Source organism: Ranitomeya variabilis, chromosome 2 (assembly GCF_051348905.1).
Source record: "Ranitomeya variabilis isolate aRanVar5 chromosome 2, aRanVar5.hap1, whole genome shotgun sequence".
NCBI lineage: Eukaryota > Metazoa > Chordata > Amphibia > Anura > Dendrobatidae > Ranitomeya > Ranitomeya variabilis.
Window position 1 is genome coordinate 1,003,952,863 of NC_135233.1, and position 23,943 is coordinate 1,003,976,805.

At 46.8% G+C, this 23,943-nt stretch overlaps 1 protein-coding gene across 1 annotated transcript in view; it reads left to right on the plus strand.

Moving 5' to 3' along the window:
* Positions 1–23,943, plus strand: part of LOC143804026 (uncharacterized) — a 185,485-nt gene that overhangs the window by 20,806 nt on the left and 140,736 nt on the right. The window lies entirely within an intron of this gene.

Genomic DNA, 23,943 nt, shown 5'->3' on the forward strand with positions numbered 1-23,943 from the left:
ACTGACCGCGGTGAAGAAATGGAAGTCAGCCTTGTGCAGGAAGATCGCGCTGGAAGAGTCGCAGTCCATGCCGCAGCTGACTCCAACATCCTCTTCAGCGGAGTGGACCAACATCAATGGAACCACATCAGACGCAGGCACAGAAAGCGACCCTGCCCTGGCTACCGATCTGGCTCCAACGACTGCTCTCCCCCCAGCTACTAACCCTGCTCCAGCGACTATTACCACCGACGACAAGATGCTGCACGGGATCTATGCCGAGGTGATGATGTGACCTACACCCGACACCGGGATGAAAAGGGCTGGTGCGCTCGAAATTTAGGAAATGCGCACCCACCACAGCGCCACCTGTCGACGTGTTCGTTACCGACTGATACCTTGGCTACTGCTATAATAGAACAAAGAAAATTTGAAAAAATGACTGTATATAGTTCACTGTTAACTCTTTGCTGCTACCGTTAAAAAGTTAATTGAACCCGGCCTGGGTTATTCCATAAAGGGGTCCTCAGTTTTTAAGAGGATCCTAAGTTTTGCACATGTTTGCACAGGTTGCCTTAAGGAACTGAGAATCATGATCTGTGCATAATCAGAACTTTGCTGTAAATAGTTTGCACCTTCTTAAAGGTGCTCCCTACTGGTTTTACACAAGAAGCTTTTAAAGAGACTGCTTCTAAAGAGACTGTTTCTATTGTTGTTTGAAGGTGTTTTGTTTTCCAGAGACCTTAAGAAAAACCCATCTGGCGTGGCAGGATTACGGGTTTGGATATATGCCTTGTAGCCCTCTCAAGGCCAACGTTGAGGGTTAATTACGGGTCCCTCACATTGTTGCTGCTGTTTCTAAAGTTTTAATTGACTTGAATATTAATGTGATTGATACTTTGTACTACCTCATTAAAAGAGACTTAAATGTTGTTGGAACCCTTAAAGGGGATGTTTAATCATTGCACTTTGATAGAATATATTAAAGAACTAATATAGTTAATAGTGATGAAAGTTGAGAGTTCACTTTAGATAGAATCGTGTTTTATGTAGCTGATATCCTGATACACTTTTGATAAAATGGAGAGAATAAAGTAACCCTCGGGGGTTAGACGAAGACTTTGCACTTAAGAGATAGTATACCCGTAAGGGTCGTCGCATTTCATAGTAGTTAATCATTATACTGTTCTGCAAAATTGTTCTTAAACATGGGCCGGCAATGTTAATAGTTAATGAAATGTTCAAGTGTCCTCACCTCCCATAAAGGGAAGCTTAGATATAGTATTAACTTGTTTGATAGCATTTCAAAAATTTGTATGTCTGTTTGCTAACCTGTAACTGTTGTTTTTCTTTTCCCAGTACAGGAGTACTGGATTTAATGGGGGGGAGTGCAGCGCCCCTGGGTCCCGGTCATCGCAGTGGTATTGCTTTCCTCTCGGGCAGTGTGATGCTACGTTTGGAGTCAAAGAAGGATAACTTCATCCATGTATAACAAACATGCAACACATTTCACACTCCAGACCACCAGGGGGAGCTTCTGTTAGGTCACTCCCCACATAGATATAACTGGTAGTCTGAGGGTAAGTTAGTTGCTGGCTGAGCTCAGCTCAGTCAGTTCCAGACCAGAGTCTGAGGAGGACAGATGATCAAAGGAGCTGTGCATGCCCTCAGAGCTGCAGCTCCCAGAAATAGACATTGAAAGACAGAACTGTATTGCAGTGAGCGTGAAGGAAGTCGAAGCAAAGGAGAGGATACCAGAAGGGGACCAGCCCCGCTCAAGCTGTCTCCTTCTGAGGCACAAAATCCCAGTAGCCAGAACACCGAGGGAGTAAGGACCTCTACACCTTATTTCAGACACCGGCAGGACAGCTAATTGCAGGTTACCTGTCTGCACCTACACCCAGGAGGCACGGTGACAACTACAGAGCCGGGTTATCTAAGAGACCCTATAAACAGGCTCAAGTCACCAGTCATATGGGTATTGTCCTATCCTATATGGGGGACAGAGAGAGAGAAACACCACATCTGTGAGACCCTTATGTGAAGCCATAGGCAGTAAGGGACTACAACACCGCAGTGAAAGGGAAGGCTTCTAATTTCCACCTGGACAAGGGGACTCTGGACTGGCCTCCAAACCAGACGGACTCTGCCTGCCCTGTGATCTGGTGCCCTGGACTGCGGATGCTGAAGTCTTTAGTAAACGAAAAGAGGCTGCAACCTTGTGTCCTCATTCTTCTCTGCGCCTCTCACCATACCACCATCTATGCACCGGGATGCCCTGGGGACATACTTCACCTGTGGGAAGGTATACCATCTAGCTGCCATAACATTACACCAGCGGACCCCTTAAAGCAGCGTCGGTCACCCTGTCCGAATACCACAGGTGGCATCACGAATATAAACTCTATCCCTTTAAAGACCTATCCCTTTTACACGGACATCCCAGGGCTATGGACCGGGCCAGCCACAGTGACATCCCCCTGTGAACTGTTGTGAATTCCGTTCTCGAACTCCCTCCTGTGGTCATGAATGGTACTTCGGTGAGTTCTGTCCGTGGACTCCCTCTGGTGGCTGTGAGTGGAGCTGCTGGTTCTGAGATTCCTTCCCCACCTGCCCTCGTTTAGGGCTAGGCTGGATTCTCTATTTAACTCCACTCAGATCGTTACTCCATGCCAGCTGTCAATGTTCTAGTACTGGTTCAGATCTCTCCTGGATCTTTCTGAGGACCTGTCTACTCCAGTGAAGCTAAGTTCCTGCTTGTTCATTTGTTACATATGGTTTTTCTTGCTAAGTTCTAGTCCAGCTTGCTATCATGAAACTGCCTGGCTAGCTGGAAGCTCTAGGGGTGCAGAGTGGCACCACCGCACTGTGAGTCGGTGCGGGGGTATTTTTTGCACACTCTGCGTGGTTTTGTAGTTTTTTGTGTTGACTGCAAAGATCCCTTTTCTATCCTCAATCTGTTTAGTTAGACTGGCCTCCCTTTGCTAAAGCCTATTTCATCCTGTGTTTGTGATTTCCTCTTAACTCACAGTCAATACTTGTGGGGGGCTGCTTTTACCTTTGGGGAAATTTCTCTGAGGCAAGTGAGGCTTTGTTTCCTTTCTTTAGGGGTAGTTAGCTCTTAGGCTGTGAAGAGGCGTCTAGGCAGAGTCAGGCACGCTCCACGGCTATTTCTAGTTGTGTTGATAGGAGTAGGGTTTTCGGTCAGCAGAGTTCCCATTTCCCCAGAGCTCATCCCGATTCCGTGTTTAACTATCAGGTCATTCCTGGTGCACCTAACCACCAGGTCCATAACAGTACAGCTGGCCCACAAAGTGTTAATGCATCTCAATAGGGGGAAAAGAGAAGTTCTGAGACCATTTTTTTTTCTCTGCAGTGTGTTTTGCCTTTCTTTTCCCCTTAAACTCTGGGTGGTTCAGAACTCAGGTGTGGATATGGACATTCAAGGTCTGTCCTCTAGTGTAGATCAACTCGCTGCAAAGGTACAAAACATTCAAGATTATGTAGTTCAGAATCCTATGTTGGAGCCTAGAATTCCAATTCCTGATTTGTTTTCTGGGGATAGATCTAAATTTCTGAATTTCAAAAACAATTGTAAACTGTTTCTTGCTCTGAAACCCCGCTCTTCTGGTGACCCTATTCTGCAAGTAAGAATCATTATTTCTTTGTTGCGTGGCGACCCTCAAGACTGGGCATTCGCCCTGGCGCCAGGAGATCCTGCATTGTGTAATGTAGATGCGTTTTTTCTGGCGCTGGGATTGCTTTATGATGAACCGAATTCTGTGGATCAGGCAGAGAAAATTTTGCTGGCTTTGTGTCAGGGTCAGGATGAAGCGGAGGTATATTGCCAGAAGTTCAGAAAGTGGTCTGTGCTTACTCAGTGGAATGAGTGTGCCCTGGCAGCAATTTTCAGAAAGGGTCTTTCTGAAGCCCTTAAGGATGTTATGGTGGGTTTCCCCACGCCTGCTGGTCTGAATGAATCAATGTCCTTGGCCATACAGATCGATCGGCGCTTACGTGAGCGCAAAACTGTGCACCATTTGGCGGTATCCTCTGAGCAGAGGCCTGAGCCTATGCAATGTGATAGGACTTTGACCAGAGCTGAACGGCAAGAACATAGACGTCAGAATGGGCTGTGTTTTTACTGTGGTGACTCCACTCATGCTATCTCTGATTGTCCTAAGCGCGCTAAGCGGTTCGCTAGGTCCGTCACCATTGGTACTGTACAGCCTAAATTTCTTTTGTCCGTTACTCTGATTTGCTCTTTGTCATTCTATTCTGTTATGGCATTTGTGGATTCAGGCGCTGCCCTGAATTTGATGGACGCTTGCCAGGCGCTGTGGTTTTTTCTTGGAGCCCTTGTAGCATCCCATTCTTTTGAGGGGAATTGATGCTACGCCTTTGGCCAAGAATAAGCCTCAGTACTGGACCCAGTTGACCATGTGCATGGCTCCTGCGCATCAGGAGGATATTCGCTTTTTGGTGTTGCATAATCTGCATGATGTGGTCGTGTTGGGTTTGCCATGGCTGCAGGTCCATAATCCAGTATTGGATTGGAAATCAATGTCGGTGTCCAGTTGGGGTTGTCAAGGGGTACATGGCGATGTTTCATTGTTGTCAATTTCTTCCTCCACTCCTTCTGAAGTCCCTGAGTTTTTGTCGGATTACCGGGATGTATTTGATGAGCCCAAGTCTAGTACCCTACCTCTTCATAGGGATTGTGATTGTGCTATTAATTTGATTCCTGGTAGCAAGTTCCCTAAGGGACGACTTTTCAATTTGTCTGTGCCAGAACACGCCGCTATGCGGAGTTATATAAAGGAGTCCTTGGAGAAAGGGCATATTCGCCCGTCGTAGTCACCATTGGGAGCAGGGTTCTTTTTTGTGGCCAAGAAGGATGGTTCTCTGAGACCTTGTATAGATTACCGCCTTCTTAATAAAATCACGGTCAAATTTCCGTACCCTTTGCCTCTACTGTCTGATTTATTTGCTCGGATTAAGGGGGCTAGTTGGTTCACCAAGATAGACCTTCGAGGGGCGTATAATCTCGTGCGTATTAAACAGGGCGATGAATGGAAAACAGCATTTAATACGCCCGAGGGCCATTTTGAGTACCTGGTGATGCCATTCGGCCTTTCTAATGCTCCCTCTGTGTTTCAGTCCTTTATGCATGACATCTTCCGAAAGTATCTGGATAGATTCATGATCGTATATTTGGATGATATTTTGGTCTTTTCGGATGATTGGGAGTCCCATGTGAAGCAGGTCAGAATGGTGTTCCAGGTCCTTCGTGCTAATTCCTTGTTTGTGAAGGGATCGAAGTGTCTCTTTGGAGTTCAGAAGGTTTCCTTTTTGGGTTTCATTTTTTCCCCTTCTACTATCGAGATGGATCCTGTTAAAGTCCAAGCTATTTATGATTGGACTCGGCCTACATCTGTGAAGAGCCTTCAGAAATTTCTGGGCTTTGCCAATTTTTACCGTCGCTTCATCGCTAATTTTTCTAGTGTTGTTAAACCGTTGACTGATTTGACCAAGAAGGGTGCTGATGTGGTGAATTGGTCCTCTGCGGCCGTTGAGGCTTTTCAGGAGTTGAAACGGCGTTTCTCTTTGGCTCCTGTGTTGTGTCAGCCAGATGTTTCACTCCCTTTTCAGGTCGAGGTTGATGCTTCTGAAATTGGAGCAGGGGCTGTTTTGTCTCAGAGAAGTTCTGATTGCTCTGTAATGAAGCCATGCGCTTTCTTTTCAAGAAAGTTTTCGCCTGCTGAGCGTAATTATGATGTTGGCAATCGGGAGTTGTTGGCTATGAAGTGGGCATTCGAGGAGTGGCGACATTGGCTTGGAGGAGCCAAGCATCGCGTGGTGGTCTTGACAGATCACAAGAATCTGACTTATCTCGAGTCTGCCAAGCGGTTGAATCCTAGACAGGCTCGTTGGTCGCTGTTTTTCTCCCGTTTCAATTTTGTGGTTTCGTACCTTCCGGGTTCTAAGAATGTGAAGGCTGATGCCCTTTCAAGGAGTTTTGTGCCTGATTCTCCTGGGGTTCCTGAGCCAGCTGGTATTCTCAGAGAGGGGGTAGTTCTGTCTGCCATCTCCCCTGATTTGCGGCGGGTGCTGCAGGAGTTCCAGGCTGATAGACCTGACCGTTGTCCAGCGGAGAAACTGTTTGTCCCTGATAGATGGACTAATAGAGTTATCTCTGAGGTTCATTGTTCGGTGTTGGCTGGTCATCCTGGGATTTTTGGTACCAGAGATTTGGTGGCTAGGTCCTTTTGGTGGCCTTCTTTGTCGCGGGATGTGCGTTCTTTTGTGCAGTCTTGTGGGACTTGTGCTCGGGCTAAGCCCTGCTGTTCTCGTGCCAGTGGGTTACTTTTGCCCTTGCCGGTCCCGAAAAGGCCCTGGACGCATGTTTCCATGGATTTTATTTCAGACTTCCTGTTTCTCAAAGGATGTCGGTCATCTGGGTGGTTTGTGATCGCTTCTCTAAAATGGTCCATTTGGTACCCTTGCCTAAATTGCCTTCTTCCTCTGATTTGGTTCCATTATTTTTCCAACATGTGGTTCGTTTGCATGGCATTCCGGAGAACATCGTGTCTGACAGAGGTTCCCAGTTTGTTTCAAGGTTTTGGCGTTCCTTTTGTGCTAAGATGGGCATTGATTTGTCTTTTTCTTCGGCTTTCCATCCTCAGACAAATGGCCAAACCGAACGAACCAATCAGACTTTGGAAACCTATCTGAGATGCTTTGTTTCTGCGGATCAGGATGATTGGGTGACCTTCTTGCCATTGGCTGAGTTCGCCCTTAATAATCGGGCCAGTTCGGCTACTTTGGTTTCGCCTTTTTTTTGTAATTCTGGTTTTCATCCTCGTTTTTCTTCAGGGCAGGTTGAGCCTTCGGACTGTCCTGGTGTGGATTCTGTGGTGGACAGGTTGCAGCAAATTTGGACTCATGTGGTGGACAATTTGACCTTGTCCCAAGAGAAGGCTCAACGTTTCGCTAACCGCCATCGCCGTGTTGGTCCCAGACTTCGTGTTGGGGATTTGGTTTGGTTATCTCGTTATGTTCCTATGAAGGTTTCTTCTCCTAAGTTTAAGCCTCGTTTCATTGGTCCTTATAAGATTTCTGAAATTCTTAATCCTGTATCATTTCGTTTGGCCCTTCCTGCTTCTTTTGCCATCCATAATGTGTTCCATAGGTCGTTGCTGCAGAGATATGTGGCGCCTATGGTTCCCTCCGTTGATCCTCCTGCTCCGGTGTTGGTCGAGGGGGAGTTGGAGTATGTGGTGGAGAAGATTTTGGATTCTCGTATTTCGAGACGAAAACTTCAGTACTTGGTCAAATGGAAGGGCTATGGTCAGGAGGATAATTCCTGGGTTGTTGCCTCCGATGTCCATGCTGCCGATTTAGTTCGTGCCTTTCATTTGGCTCGTCCTGATCGGCCTGGGGGCTCTGGTGAGGGTTCGGTGACCCCTCCTCAAGGGGGGGGTACTGTTGTGAATTCCGTTCTCGAACTCCCTCCTGTGGTCATGAATGGTACTTCGGTGAGTTCTGTCCGTGGACTCCCTCTGGTGGCTGTGAGTGGAGCTGCTGGTTCTGAGATTCCTTCCCCACCTGCCCTCGTTTAGGGCTAGACTGGATTCTCTATTTAACTCCACTCAGATCGTTACTCCATGCCAGCTGTCAATGTTCTAGTACTGGTTCAGATCTCTCCTGGATATCAAGTTCTGAGACCATTTTTTTTTCTCTGCAGTGTGTTTTGCCTTTCTTTTCCCCTTAAACTCTGGGTGGTTCAGAACTCAGGTGTGGATATGGACATTCAAGGTCTGTCCTCTAGTGTAGATCAACTCGCTGCAAAGGTACAAAACATTCAAGATTATGTAGTTCAGAATCCTATGTTGGAGCCTAGAATTCCAATTCCTGATTTGTTTTCTGGGGATAGATCTAAATTTCTGAATTTCAAAAACAATTGTAAACTGTTTCTTGCTCCGAAACCCCGCTCTTCTGGTGACCCTATTCAGCAAGTAAGAATCATTATTTCTTTGTTGCGTGGTGACCTTCAAGACTGGGCATTCGCCCTGGCGCCAGGAGATCCTGCATTGTGTAATGTAGATGCGTTTTTTCTGGCGCTGGGATTGCTTTATGATGAACCGAATTCTGTGGATCAGGCAGAGAAAATTTTGCTGGCTTTGTGTCAGGGTCAGGATGAAGCGGAGGTATATTGCCAGAAGTTCAGAAAGTGGTCTGTGCTTACTCAGTGGAATGAGTGTGCCCTGGCAGCAATTTTCAGAAAGGGTCTTTCTGAAGCCCTTAAGGATGTTATGGTGGGTTTCCCCACGCCTGCTGGTCTGAATGAATCAATGTCCTTGGCCATACAGATCGATCGGCGCTTACGTGAGCGCAAAACTGTGCACCATTTGGCGGTATCCTCTGAGCAGAGGCCTGAGCCTATGCAATGTGATAGGACTTTGACCAGAGCTGAACGGCAAGAACATAGACGTCAGAATGGGCTGTGTTTTTACTGTGGTGACTCCACTCATGCTATCTCTGATTGTCCTAAGCGCGCTAAGCGGTTCGCTAGGTCCGTCACCATTGGTACTGTACAGCCTAAATTTCTTTTGTCCGTTACTCTGATTTGCTCTTTGTCATTCTATTCTGTTATGGCATTTGTGGATTCAGGCGCTGCCCTGAATTTGATGGACGCTTGCCAGGCGCTGTGGTTTTTTCTTGGAGCCCTTGTAGCATCCCATTCCTTTGAGGGGAATTGATGCTACGCCTTTGGCCAAGAATAAGCCTCAGTACTGGACCCAGTTGACCATGTGCATGGCTCCTGCGCATCAGGAGGATATTCGCTTTTTGGTGTTGCATAATCTGCATGATGTGGTCGTGTTGGGTTTGCCATGGCTGCAGGTCCATAATCCAGTATTGGATTGGAAATCAATGTCGGTGTCCAGTTGGGGTTGTCAAGGGGTACATGGGGATGTTTCATTGTTGTCAATTTCTTCCTCCACTCCTTCTGAAGTCCCTGAGTTTTTGTCGGATTACCGGGATGTATTTGATGAGCCCAAGTCTAGTACCCTACCTCCTCATAGGGATTGTGATTGTGCTATTAATTTGATTCCTGGTAGCAAGTTCCCTAAGGGACGACTTTTCAATTTGTCTGTGCCAGAACACGCTGCTATGCGGAGTTATATAAAGGAGTCCTTGGAGAAAGGGCATATTCGCCCGTCGTCGTCACCATTGGGAGCAGGGTTCTTTTTTGTGGCCAAGAAGGATGGTTCTCTGAGACCTTGTATAGATTACCGCCTTCTTAATAAAATCACGGTCAAATTTCCGTACCCTTTGCCTCTACTGTCTGATTTATTTGCTCGGATTAAGGGGGCTAGTTGGTTTACCAAGATAGACCTTCGAGGGGCGTATAATCTCGTGCGTATTAAACAGGGCGATGAATGGAAAACAGCATTTAATACGCCCGAGGGCCATTTTGAGTACCTGGTGATGCCATTCGGCCTTTCTAATGCTCCCTCTGTGTTTCAGTCCTTTATGCATGACATCTTCCGAAAGTATCTGGATAGATTCATGATCGTATATTTGGATGATATTTTGGTCTTTTCGGATGATTGGGAGTCCCATGTGAAGCAGGTCAGAATGGTGTTCCAGGTCCTTCGTGCTAATTCCTTGTTTGTGAAGGGATCTAAGTGTCTCTTTGGAGTTCAGAAGGTTTCCTTTTTGGGTTTCATTTTTTCCCCTTCTACTATCGAGATGGATCCTGTTAAAGTCCAAGCTATTTATGATTGGACTCGGCCTACATCTGTGAAGAGCCTTCAGAAATTTCTGGGCTTTGCCAATTTTTACCGTCGCTTCATCGCTAATTTTTCTAGTGTTAAACCTGTTGTGTATCCGCTTTTTGGGCTCCCCTGGTGGTTGCTGGTGGTACTGGTGACTTGTTTGCACTTTGCTGCTTCTGTTCACCTGCTTCCATCAGTGTTTGGGAGTTTCCTATTTAGCCTTGCTCTCCAGTCTTTTCCTTGCCGGTCATCATTGTATCCAGAGCCTTCGGTTGCATGTTCCTGCTACTAGTCTGCTGATCAGCTAAGTGGACTTTGTCCTTTTGTTTTGTACCTTTTGTCCAGTTTGCAGTTTTGTTATTCTCTGTAGCTGGAAGCTCTTGCGGGCTGAAATTGCCACTCCTGTGTCATGAGTTGACACAGGAGTCTTAAAGTAATTTCAGGATGGTTTTTGAAAGGGTTTTCAGTTGACCGTGAAGTCCTCTTTTGTATCCTTCTGCTATCTAGTAAGTGGACCTCTCTTTGCTAAATCTACTTTCATACTGTGTATGTCTTTTCCTCTTAATTCACCGTTATTACATGTGGGGGGCTGCTATCATCTTTTGGGGTATTTCCCTAGAGGTAAGCCAGGTCTGTTTCTTCCTCTACCAGGCGTAGTTAGTCCTCCGGCTGGCGCGTGGCATATAGGAAGCCGTAGGTATGCTCCCTGGCTACTGTTAGTTGTGTGGTAGATTTAGCTCACGGTCAACTCGAGTTTCCATCACCCGAGAGCTCGTTCGTTACTTATATGTTTCTTATGTTCCCTTGCCATTGGGAACCATGACATAAACCGTTGACTGATTTGACCAAGAAGGGTGCTGATGTGGTGAATTGGTCCTCTGCGGCCGTTGAGGCTTTTCAGGAGTTGAAACGGCGTTTCTCTTCGGCTCCTGTGTTGTGTCAGCCAGATGTTTCGCTCCCTTTTCAGGTCGAGGTTGATGCTTCTGAAATTGGAGCAGGGGCTGTTTTGTCTCAGAGAAGTTCTGATTGCTCTGTAATGAAGCCATGCGCTTTCTTTTCAAGAAAGTTTTCGCCTGCTGAGCATAATTATGATGTTGGCAATCGGGAGTTGTTGGCTATGAAGTGGGCATTCAAGGAGTGGCGACATTGGCTTGAAGGAGCCAAGCATCGCGTGGTGGTCTTGACAGATCACAAGAATCTGACTTATCTCGAGTCTGCCAAGCGGTTGAATCCTAGACAGGCTCGTTGGTCGCTGTTTTTCTCCCGTTTCAATTTTGTGGTTTCGTACCTTCCGGGTTCTAAGAATGTGAAGGCTGATGCCCTTTCAAGGAGTTTTGTGCCTGATTCTCCTGGGGTTCCTGAGCCAGCTGGTATTCTCAGAGAGGGGGTAGTTCTGTCTGCCATCTCCCCTGATTTGCGGCGGGTGCTGCAGGAGTTCCAGGCTGATAGACCTGACCGTTGTCCAGCGGAGAAACTGTTTGTCCCTGATAGATGGACTAATAGAGTTATCTCTGAGGTTCATTGTTCGGTGTTGGCTGGTCATCCTGGGATTTTTGGTACCAGAGATTTGGAGGCTAGGTCCTTTTGGTGGCCTTCTTTGTCGCGGGATGTGCGTTCTTTTGTGCAGTCTTGTGGGACTTGTGCTCGGGCTAAGCCCTGCTGTTCTCGTGCCAGTGGGTTACTTTTGCCCTTGCCGGTCCCGAAAAGGCCCTGGATGCATGTTTCCATGGATTTTATTTCAGATCTTCCTGTTTCTCAAAGGATGTCGGTCATCTGGGTGGTTTGTGATCGCTTCTCTAAAATGGTCCATTTGGTACCCTTGCCTAAATTGCCTTCTTCCTCTGATTTGGTTCCATTATTTTTCCAACATGTGGTTCGTTTGCATGGCATTCCGGAGAACATCGTGTCTGACAGAGGTTCCCAGTTTGTTTCAAGGTTTTGGCGTTCCTTTTGTGCTAAGATGGGCATTGATTTGTCTTTTTCTTCGGCTTTCCATCCTCAGACAAATGGCCAAACCGAACGAACCAATCAGACTTTGGAAACCTATCTGAGATGCTTTGTTTCTGCGGATCAGGATGATTGGGTGACCTTCTTGCCATTGGCTGAGTTCGCCCTTAATAATCGGGCCAGTTCGGCTACTTTGGTTTCGATTTTTTTTTGTAATTCTGGTTTTCATCCTCGTTTTTCTTCAGGGCAGGTTGAGCCTTCGGACTGTCCTGGTGTGGATTCTGTGGTGGACAGGTTGCAGCAAATTTGGACTCATGTGGTGGACAATTTGACCTTGTCCCAAGAGAAGGCTCAACGTTTCGCTAACCGCCATCGCCGTGTTGGTCCCCGACTTCGTGTTGGGGATTTGGTTTGGTTATCATCTTGTTATGTTCCTATGAAGGTTTCTTCTCCTAAGTTTAAGCCTCGTTTCATTGGTCCTTATAAGATTTCTGAAATTCTTAATCCTGTATCATTTCGTTTGGCCCTTCCTGCTTCTTTTGCCATCCATAATGTGTTCCATAGGTCGTTGCTGCAGAGATATGTGGCGCCTATGGATCCCTCCGTTGATCCTCCTGCTCCGGTGTTGGTCGAGGGGGAGTTGGAGTATGTGGTGGAGAAGATTTTGGATTCTCGTATTTCGAGACGAAAACTTCAGTACTTGGTCAAATGGAAGGGCTATGGTCAGGAGGATAATTCCTGGGTTGTTGCCTCTGATGTCCATGCTGCCGATTTAGTTCGTGCCTTTCATTTGGCTCGTCCTGATCGGCCTGGGGGCTCTGGTGAGGGTTCGGTGACCCCTCCTCAAGGGGGGGGTACTGTTGTGAATTCCATTCTCGAACTCCCTCCTGTGGTCATGAATGGTACTTCGGTGAGTTCTGTCCGTGGACTCCCTCTGGTGGCTGTGAGTGGAGCTGCTGGTTCTGAGATTCCTTCCCCACCTGCCCTCGTTTAGGGCTAGACTGGATTCTCTATTTAACTCCACTCAGATCGTTACTCTATGCCAGCTGTCAATGTTCTAGTACTGGTTCAGATCTCTCCTGGATATCAAGTTCTGAGACCATTTTTTTTTCTCTGCAGTGTGTTTTGCCTTTCTTTTCCCCTTAAACTCTGGGTGGTTCAGAACTCAGGTGTGGATATGGACATTCAAGGTCTGTCCTCTAGTGTAGATCAACTCGCTGCAAAGGTACAAAACATTCAAGATTATGTAGTTCAGAATCCTATGTTGGAGCCTAGAATTCCAATTCCTGATTTGTTTTCTGGGGATAGATCTACATTTCTGAATTTCAAAAACAATTGTAAACTGTTTCTTGCTCTGAAACCCCGCTCTTCTGGTGACCCTATTCAGCAAGTAAGAATCATTATTTCTTTGTTGCGTGGCGACCTTCAAGACTGGGCATTCGCCCTGGCGCCAGGAGATCCTGCATTGTGTGATGTAGATGCGTTTTTTCTGGCGCTGGGATTGCTTTATGATGAACCGAATTCTGTGGATCAGGCAGAGAAAATTTTGCTGGCTTTGTGTCAGGGTCAGGATGAAGCGGAGGTATATTGCCAGAAGTTCAGAAAGTGGTCTGTGCTTACTCAGTGGAATGAGTGTGCCCTGGCAGCAATTTTCAGAAAGGGTCTTTCTGAAGCCCTTAAGGATGTTATGGTGGGTTTCCCCACGCCTGCTGGTCTGAATGAATCAATGTCCTTGGCCATACAGATCGATCGGCGCTTACGTGAGCGCAAAACTGTGCACCATTTGGCGGTATCCTCTGAGCAGAGGCCTGAGCCTATGCAATGTGATAGGACTTTGACCAGAGCTGAACGGCAAGAACATAGACGTCAGAATGGGCTGTGTTTTTACTGTGGTGACTCCACTCATGCTATCTCTGATTGTCCTAAGCGCGCTAAGCGGTTCGCAAGGTCCGTCACCATTGGTACTGTACAGCCTAAATTTCTTTTGTCCATTACTCTGATTTGCTCTTTGTCATTCTATTCTGTTATGGCATTTGTGGATTCAGGCGCTGCCCTGAATTTGATGGACGCTTGCCAGGCGCTGTGGTTTTTTCTTGGAGCCCTTGTAGCATCCCATTCCTTTGAGGGGAATTGATGCTATGCCTTTGGCCAAGAATAAGCCTCAGTACTGGACCCAGTTGACCATGTGCATGGCTCCTGCGCATCAGGAGGATATTCGCTTTTTGGTGTTGCATAATCTGCATGATGTGGTCGTGTTGGGTTTGCCATGGCTGCAGGTCCATAATCCAGTATTGGATTGGAAATCAATGTCGGTGTCCAGTTGGGGTTGTCAAGGGGTACATGGGGATGTTTCATTGTTGTCAATTTCTTCCTCCACTCCTTCTGAAGTCCCTGAGTTTTTGTCGGATTACCGGGATGTATTTGATGAGCCCAAGTCTAGTACCCTACCTCCTCATAGGGATTGTGATTGTGCTATTAATTTGATTCCTGGTAGCAAGTTCCCTAAGGGACGACTTTTCAATTTGTCTGTGCCAGAACACGCTGCTATGCGGAGTTATATAAAGGAGTCCTTGGAGAAAGGGCATATTCGCCCGTCGTCGTCACCATTGGGAGCAGGGTTCTTTTTTGTGGCCAAGAAGGATGGTTCTCTGAGACCTTGTATAGATTACCGCCTTCTTAATAAAATCACGGTCAAATTTCAGTACCCTTTGCCTTTACTGTCTGATTTATTTGCTCGGATTAAGGGGGCTAGTTGGTTTACCAAGATAGACCTTCGAGGGGCGTATAATCTCGTGCGTATTAAACAGGGCGATGAATGGAAAACAGCATTTAATACGCCCGAGGGCCATTTTGAGTACCTGGTGATGCCATTCGGCCTTTCTAATGCTCCCTCTGTGTTTCAGTCCTTTATGCATGACATCTTCCGAAAGTATCTGGATAGATTCATGATCGTATATTTGGATGATATTTTGGTCTTTTCGGATGATTGGGAGTCCCATGTGAAGCAGGTCAGAATGGTGTTCCAGGTCCTTCGTGCTAATTCCTTGTTTGTGAAGGGATCGAAGTGTCTCTTTGGAGTTCAGAAGGTTTCCTTTTTGGGTTTCATTTTTTCCCCTTCTACTATCGAGATGGATCCTGTTAAAGTCCAAGCTATTTATGATTGGACTCGGCCTACATCTGTGAAGAGCCTTCAGAAATTTCTGGGCTTTGCCAATTTTTACTGTCACTTCATCGCTAATTTTTCTAGTGTTGTTAAACCGTTGACTGATTTGACCAAGAAGGGTGCTGATGTGGTGAATTGGTCCTCTGCGGCCGTTGAGGCTTTTCAGGAGTTGAAACGGCGTTTCTCTTCGGCTCCTGTGTTGTGTCAGCCAGATGTTTCGCTCCCTTTTCAGGTCGAGGTTGATGCTTCTGAAATTGGAGCAGGGGCTGTTTTGTCTCAGAGAAGTTCTGATTGCTCTGTAATGAAGCCATGCGCTTTCTTTTCAAGAAAGTTTTCGCCTGCTGAGCGTAATTATGATGTTGGCAATCGGGAGTTGTTGGCTATGAAGTGGGCATTCAAGGAGTGGCGACATTGGCTTGAAGGAGCCAAGCATCGCGTGGTGGTCTTGACAGATCACAAGAATCTGACTTATCTCGAGTCTGCCAAGCGGTTGAATCCTAGACAGGCTCGTTGGTCGCTGTTTTTCTCCCGTTTCAATTTTGTGGTTTCGTACCTTCCGGGTTCTAAGAATGTGAAGGCTGATGCCCTTTCAAGGAGTTTTGTGCCTGATTCTCCTGGGGTTCCTGAGCCAGCTGGTATTCTCAGAGAGGGGGTAGTTCTGTCTGCCATCTCCCCTGATTTGCGGCGGGTGCTGCAGGAGTTCCAGGCTGATAGACCTGACCGTTGTCCAGCGGAGAAACTGTTTGTCCCTGATAGATGGACTAATAGAGTTATCTCTGAGGTTCATTGTTCGGTGTTGGCTGGTCATCCTGGGATTTTTGGTACCAGAGATTTGGAGGCTAGGTCCTTTTGGTGGCCTTCTTTGTCGCGGGATGTGCGTTCTTTTGTGCAGTCTTGTGGGACTTGTGCTCGGGCTAAGCCCTGCTGTTCTCGTGCCAGTGGGTTACTTTTGCCCTTGCCGGTCCCGAAAAGGCCCTGGATGCATGTTTCCATGGATTTTATTTCAGATCTTCCTGTTTCTCAAAGGATGTCGGTCATCTGGGTGGTTTGTGATCGCTTCTCTAAAATGGTCCATTTGGTACCCTTGCCTAAATTGCCTTCTTCCTCTGATTTGGTTCCATTATTTTTCCAACATGTGGTTCGTTTGCATGGCATTCCGGAGAACATCGTGTCTGACAGAGGTTCCCAGTTTGTTTCAAGGTTTTGGCGTTCCTTTTGTGCTAAGATGGGCATTGATTTGTCTTTTTCTTCGGCTTTCCATCCTCAGACAAATGGCCAAACCGAACGAACCAATCAGACTTTGGAAACCTATCTGAGATGCTTTGTTTCTGCGGATCAGGATGATTGGGTGACCTTCTTGCCATTGGCTGAGTTCGCCCTTAATAATCGGGCCAGTTCGGCTACTTTGGTTTCGATTTTTTTTTGTAATTCTGGTTTTCATCCTCGTTTTTCTTCAGGGCAGGTTGAGCCTTCGGACTGTCCTGGTGTGGATTCTGTGGTGGACAGGTTGCAGCAAATTTGGACTCATGTGGTGGACAATTTGACCTTGTCCCAAGAGAAGGCTCAACGTTTCGCTAACCGCCATCGCCGTGTTGGTCCCCGACTTCGTGTTGGGGATTTGGTTTGGTTATCATCTTGTTATGTTCCTATGAAGGTTTCTTCTCCTAAGTTTAAGCCTCGTTTCATTGGTCCTTATAAGATTTCTGAAATTCTTAATCCTGTATCATTTCGTTTGGCCCTTCCTGCTTCTTTTGCCATCCATAATGTGTTCCATAGGTCGTTGCTGCAGAGATATGTGGCGCCTATGGATCCCTCCGTTGATCCTCCTGCTCCGGTGTTGGTCGAGGGGGAGTTGGAGTATGTGGTGGAGAAGATTTTGGATTCTCGTATTTCGAGACGAAAACTTCAGTACTTGGTCAAATGGAAGGGCTATGGTCAGGAGGATAATTCCTGGGTTGTTGCCTCTGATGTCCATGCTGCCGATTTAGTTCGTGCCTTTCATTTGGCTCGTCCTGATCGGCCTGGGGGCTCTGGTGAGGGTTCGGTGACCCCTCCTCAAGGGGGGGGTACTGTTGTGAATTCCATTCTCGAACTCCCTCCTGTGGTCATGAATGGTACTTCGGTGAGTTCTGTCCGTGGACTCCCTCTGGTGGCTGTGAGTGGAGCTGCTGGTTCTGAGATTCCTTCCCCACCTGCCCTCGTTTAGGGCTAGACTGGATTCTCTATTTAACTCCACTCAGATCGTTACTCTATGCCAGCTGTCAATGTTCTAGTACTGGTTCAGATCTCTCCTGGATATCAAGTTCTGAGACCATTTTTTTTTCTCTGCAGTGTGTTTTGCCTTTCTTTTCCCCTTAAACTCTGGGTGGTTCAGAACTCAGGTGTGGATATGGACATTCAAGGTCTGTCCTCTAGTGTAGATCAACTCGCTGCAAAGGTACAAAACATTCAAGATTATGTAGTTCAGAATCCTATGTTGGAGCCTAGAATTCCAATTCCTGATTTGTTTTCTGGGGATAGATCTACATTTCTGAATTTCAAAAACAATTGTAAACTGTTTCTTGCTCTGAAACCCCGCTCTTCTGGTGACCCTATTCAGCAAGTAAGAATCATTATTTCTTTGTTGCGTGGCGACCTTCAAGACTGGGCATTCGCCCTGGCGCCAGGAGATCCTGCATTGTGTGATGTAGATGCGTTTTTTCTGGCGCTGGGATTGCTTTATGATGAACCGAATTCTGTGGATCAGGCAGAGAAAATTTTGCTGGCTTTGTGTCAGGGTCAGGATGAAGCGGAGGTATATTGCCAGAAGTTCAGAAAGTGGTCTGTGCTTACTCAGTGGAATGAGTGTGCCCTGGCAGCAATTTTCAGAAAGGGTCTTTCTGAAGCCCTTAAGGATGTTATGGTGGGTTTCCCCACGCCTGCTGGTCTGAATGAATCAATGTCCTTGGCCATACAGATCGATCGGCGCTTACGTGAGCGCAAAACTGTGCACCATTTGGCGGTATCCTCTGAGCAGAGGCCTGAGCCTATGCAATGTGATAGGACTTTGACCAGAGCTGAACGGCAAGAACATAGACGTCAGAATGGGCTGTGTTTTTACTGTGGTGACTCCACTCATGCTATCTCTGATTGTCCTAAGCGCGCTAAGCGGTTCGCAAGGTCCGTCACCATTGGTACTGTACAGCCTAAATTTCTTTTGTCCATTACTCTGATTTGCTCTTTGTCATTCTATTCTGTTATGGCATTTGTGGATTCAGGCGCTGCCCTGAATTTGATGGACGCTTGCCAGGCGCTGTGGTTTTTTCTTGGAGCCCTTGTAGCATCCCATTCCTTTGAGGGGAATTGATGCTATGCCTTTGGCCAAGAATAAGCCTCAGTACTGGACCCAGTTGACCATGTGCATGGCTCCTGCGCATCAGGAGGATATTCGCTTTTTGGTGTTGCATAATCTGCATGATGTGGTCGTGTTGGGTTTGCCATGGCTGCAGGTCCATAATCCAGTATTGGATTGGAAATCAATGTCGGTGTCCAGTTGGGGTTGTCAAGGGGTACATGGGGATGTTTCATTGTTGTCAATTTCTTCCTCCACTCCTTCTGAAGTCCCTGAGTTTTTGTCGGATTACCGGGATGTATTTGATGAGCCCAAGTCTAGTACCCTACCTCCTCATAGGGATTGTGATTGTGCTATTAATTTGATTCCTGGTAGCAAGTTCCCTAAGGGACGACTTTTCAATTTGTCTGTGCCAGAACACGCTGCTATGCGGAGTTATATAAAGGAGTCCTTGGAGAAAGGGCATATTCGCCCGTCGTCGTCACCATTGGGAGCAGGGTTCTTTTTTGTGGCCAAGAAGGATGGTTCTCTGAGACCTTGTATAGATTACCGCCTTCTTAATAAAATCACGGTCAAATTTCAGTACCCTTTGCCTTTACTGTCTGATTTATTTGCTCGGATTAAGGGGGCTAGTTGGTTTACCAAGATAGACCTTCGAGGGGCGTATAATCTCGTGCGTATTAAACAGGGCGATGAATGGAAAACAGCATTTAATACGCCCGAGGGCCATTTTGAGTACCTGGTGATGCCATTCGGCCTTTCTAATGCTCCCTCTGTGTTTCAGTCCTTTATGCATGACATCTTCCGAAAGTATCTGGATAGATTCATGATCGTATATTTGGATGATATTTTGGTCTTTTCGGATGATTGGGAGTCCCATGTGAAGCAGGTCAGAATGGTGTTCCAGGTCCTTCGTGCTAATTCCTTGTTTGTGAAGGGATCGAAGTGTCTCTTTGGAGTTCAGAAGGTTTCCTTTTTGGGTTTCATTTTTTCCCCTTCTACTATCGAGATGGATCCTGTTAAAGTCCAAGCTATTTATGATTGGACTCGGCCTACATCTGTGAAGAGCCTTCAGAAATTTCTGGGCTTTGCCAATTTTTACTGTCACTTCATCGCTAATTTTTCTAGTGTTGTTAAACCGTTGACTGATTTGACCAAGAAGGGTGCTGATGTGGTGAATTGGTCCTCTGCGGCCGTTGAGGCTTTTCAGGAGTTGAAACGGCGTTTCTCTTCGGCTCCTGTGTTGTGTCAGCCAGATGTTTCGCTCCCTTTTCAGGTCGAGGTTGATGCTTCTGAAATTGGAGCAGGGGCTGTTTTGTCTCAGAGAAGTTCTGATTGCTCTGTAATGAAGCCATGCGCTTTCTTTTCAAGAAAGTTTTCGCCTGCTGAGCGTAATTATGATGTTGGCAATCGGGAGTTGTTGGCTATGAAGTGGGCATTCAAGGAGTGGCGACATTGGCTTGAAGGAGCCAAGCATCGCGTGGTGGTCTTGACAGATCACAAGAATCTGACTTATCTCGAGTCTGCCAAGCGGTTGAATCCTAGACAGGCTCGTTGGTCGCTGTTTTTCTCCCGTTTCAATTTTGTGGTTTCGTACCTTCCGGGTTCTAAGAATGTGAAGGCTGATGCCCTTTCAAGGAGTTTTGTGCCTGATTCTCCTGGGGTTCCTGAGCCAGCTGGTATTCTCAGAGAGGGGGTAGTTCTGTCTGCCATCTCCCCTGATTTGCGGCGGGTGCTGCAGGAGTTCCAGGCTGATAGACCTGACCGTTGTCCAGCGGAGAAACTGTTTGTCCCTGATAGATGGACTAATAGAGTTATCTCTGAGGTTCATTGTTCGGTGTTGGCTGGTCATCCTGGGATTTTTGGTACCAGAGATTTGGAGGCTAGGTCCTTTTGGTGGCCTTCTTTGTCGCGGGATGTGCGTTCTTTTGTGCAGTCTTGTGGGACTTGTGCTCGGGCTAAGCCCTGCTGTTCTCGTGCCAGTGGGTTACTTTTGCCCTTGCCGGTCCCGAAAAGGCCCTGGATGCATGTTTCCATGGATTTTATTTCAGATCTTCCTGTTTCTCAAAGGATGTCGGTCATCTGGGTGGTTTGTGATCGCTTCTCTAAAATGGTCCATTTGGTACCCTTGCCTAAATTGCCTTCTTCCTCTGATTTGGTTCCATTATTTTTCCAACATGTGGTTCGTTTGCATGGCATTCCGGAGAACATCGTGTCTGACAGAGGTTCCCAGTTTGTTTCAAGGTTTTGGCGTTCCTTTTGTGCTAAGATGGGCATTGATTTGTCTTTTTCTTCGGCTTTCCATCCTCAGACAAATGGCCAAACCGAACGAACCAATCAGACTTTGGAAACCTATCTGAGATGCTTTGTTTCTGCGGATCAGGATGATTGGGTGACCTTCTTGCCATTGGCTGAGTTCGCCCTTAATAATCGGGCCAGTTCGGCTACTTTGGTTTCGATTTTTTTTTGTAATTCTGGTTTTCATCCTCGTTTTTCTTCAGGGCAGGTTGAGCCTTCGGACTGTCCTGGTGTGGATTCTGTGGTGGACAGGTTGCAGCAAATTTGGACTCATGTGGTGGACAATTTGACCTTGTCCCAAGAGAAGGCTCAACGTTTCGCTAACCGCCATCGCCGTGTTGGTCCCCGACTTCGTGTTGGGGATTTGGTTTGGTTATCATCTTGTTATGTTCCTATGAAGGTTTCTTCTCCTAAGTTTAAGCCTCGTTTCATTGGTCCTTATAAGATTTCTGAAATTCTTAATCCTGTATCATTTCGTTTGGCCCTTCCTGCTTCTTTTGCCATCCATAATGTGTTCCATAGGTCGTTGCTGCAGAGATATGTGGCGCCTATGGATCCCTCCGTTGATCCTCCTGCTCCGGTGTTGGTCGAGGGGGAGTTGGAGTATGTGGTGGAGAAGATTTTGGATTCTCGTATTTCGAGACGAAAACTTCAGTACTTGGTCAAATGGAAGGGCTATGGTCAGGAGGATAATTCCTGGGTTGTTGCCTCTGATGTCCATGCTGCCGATTTAGTTCGTGCCTTTCATTTGGCTCGTCCTGATCGGCCTGGGGGCTCTGGTGAGGGTTCGGTGACCCCTCCTCAAGGGGGGGGTACTGTTGTGAATTCCATTCTCGAACTCCCTCCTGTGGTCATGAATGGTACTTCGGTGAGTTCTGTCCGTGGACTCCCTCTGGTGGCTGTGAGTGGAGCTGCTGGTTCTGAGATTCCTTCCCCACCTGCCCTCATTTAGGGCTAGACTGGATTCTCTATTTAACTCCACTCAGATCGTTACTCCATGCCAGCTGTCAATGTTCTAGTACTGGTTCAGATCTCTCCTGGATCTTTCTGAGGACCTGTCTACTCCAGCGAAGCTAAGTTCCTGCTTGTTCATTTGTTACATATCGTTTTTCTTGCTAAGTTCTAGTCCAGCTTGCTATCATGAAACTGCCTGGCTAGCTGGAAGCTCTAGGGGTGCAGAGTGGCACCACCGCACCGTGAGTCGGTGCGGGGGTATTTTTTGCACACTCTGTGTGGTTTTGTAGTTTTTTGTGTTGACCGCAAAGATCCCTTTTCTATCCTCAATCTGTTTAGTTAGACTGGCCTCCCTTTGCTAAAGCCTATTTCATCCTGTGCTTGTGATTTCCTCTTAACTCACAGTCAATACTTGTGGGGGGGGCTGCTTTTACCTTTGGGGAAATTTCTCTGAGGCAAGTGAGGCTTTGTTTCCTTTCTTTAGGGGTAGTTAGCTCTTAGGCTGTGAAGAGGCATCTAGGCAGAGTCAGGCACGCTCCACGGCTATTTCTAGTTGTGTTGATAGGAGTAGGGTTTGCGGTCAGCAGAGTTCCCATTTCCCCAGAGCTCGTCCCGATTCCGTGTTTAACTATCAGGTCATTCCTGGTGCACCTAACCACCAGGTCCATAACAGTGAACCTAAGGACCCGGTACCGAGTACCCCACGGCTCTTGGGGTGCAATCCACCTGTGCTACTTTATGCTTGTCTGGTTCTGGTCTGGTTCTGTCCCCGTTAAGAGTTCTGCCAGTCCCTCTTGTACTGTGCTGCTATCTCCGTGTATGACTTCTTGCCTACATTCTGACTATTCTCTGCTCGCCCCTCCTGTACCGCGCCACACTCTCCGTGTATGACCCCTGTTTGTACTACCTGAGTTCCCCACTCCTATACTTCAGGGTCCCTGTAGCATCCTGCACTCATCTCCAGCAGCAGGACAATAAGCCCTGCCCACTGTGGTCACCTGATCGCAGGTCCTTCTGTTTACTGCTATCCTCAGCATCTCCTCTCACCACGCTGCTCAGGTCCCGTCTGCCTGATCTTTCCCCACGACATCTGACCCCAGGCTCTCCTGCAGTGTTGGTGAGTCACCCTGCTCAGCCGTGGCAGTTCGCCGGTGCTGACAGGATCTGGATAGATACAGGACTTAGGTTCCTGCTCAGTGATTGGTGAGGAACCAATTTAGGAATGGTAGAGAAGGCAGGATGTTATCAGATCTGCCTAGGGGTCGTCACTAATCCCTAGTGTCTGGGTTTCCTTCCCTTCATCCCTTCATGTTGCACTTAGTCTTCCCACACTGTGCATGACACATAGACTTTGGTAAGCAGTATAAATATAATGTACACTCCCTGACTGAAGTTATGTCGCTTATCCATGTTATGTAAATAAAAGCTTATAACCTGACATTAAATTAATCCATTGGTTGTGTAAATTATTCTTTTGAAAGCTGAAACCCTCTGAAATGTGGTTTAGGTTAACAAAATAAATTGACATCAATGCAGAAATTTTGATCAGCTAATGGACACAGAATGGTCAGATTTTGGCAAGACAAAAGGTTTGTCCCCTGGTAATATAATGCACCCAATCCTAGTTTACATCCTCATCTGTGCTCAGTAAATGATCGGTTAATTAATGTGTGTATAATAAGAAGACCTTCACTTGAACTGCAACTTTAGCTCTGACAACATGCCAAAAATCCACCCTGCGACCAAAGCCTGGATTATCAAGAGGCTGAAGACCAGATCCACTGCAGAGGTGGCTGGCACCTTTAATGTGTCTCAGCATCAAGTGCAAAGAATTAAAAAAGATTTGAAGAGACTGAAGATGTGTTTGACAAACCCAGGTCCGGCCAACCCTGCAAGACAACTGCTCAGTAGGAAAGTTTGTTGGTTAGAAAATCCAAAGCAAACCCCTCTTCCACTACAGCAAAGCTCCAACAGGCCTGGTCACCTCAAGTCCCTGTGTCAACTAGAATAGTTTGTAGGATTCTGTCTCAAAAAGGCCTCCATGGTCGAATCAGTGCCCAGAAGCCAGCACTAAACAAAAGGCAAATTAAAAAACCTTGTGACATTTGCAAAGTCCCACAGCCTGCTAAACAGATGGATGCTGGAAAAGTGGCAGAAGGTGGATTTCTATGATGAATCTTCAGTAGAATTACACCACAGCCAATGCAAATACTGCAGGAGACCTACTGGAGCCCACATAGATCCAAAATACACCCAGAAAACAATTAAATTTGGTGGTGGAAAGATCATGGTCTGGGGTTACATTCAGTATGGGGGTGTGCAAAACATTTGTAAGGTGGAAGGCAATATCAACAGCCTAAAATATCAAGAAGTATTAGCTACCTCTTATATTCCAAATCATAAAAGGGGTCAAATTCTGTAGCAGGATGGTGCTCCATCTCATACATCCATCTCTACAACAAAGTTCCTCCAGGCAAAAAAGATCAAGG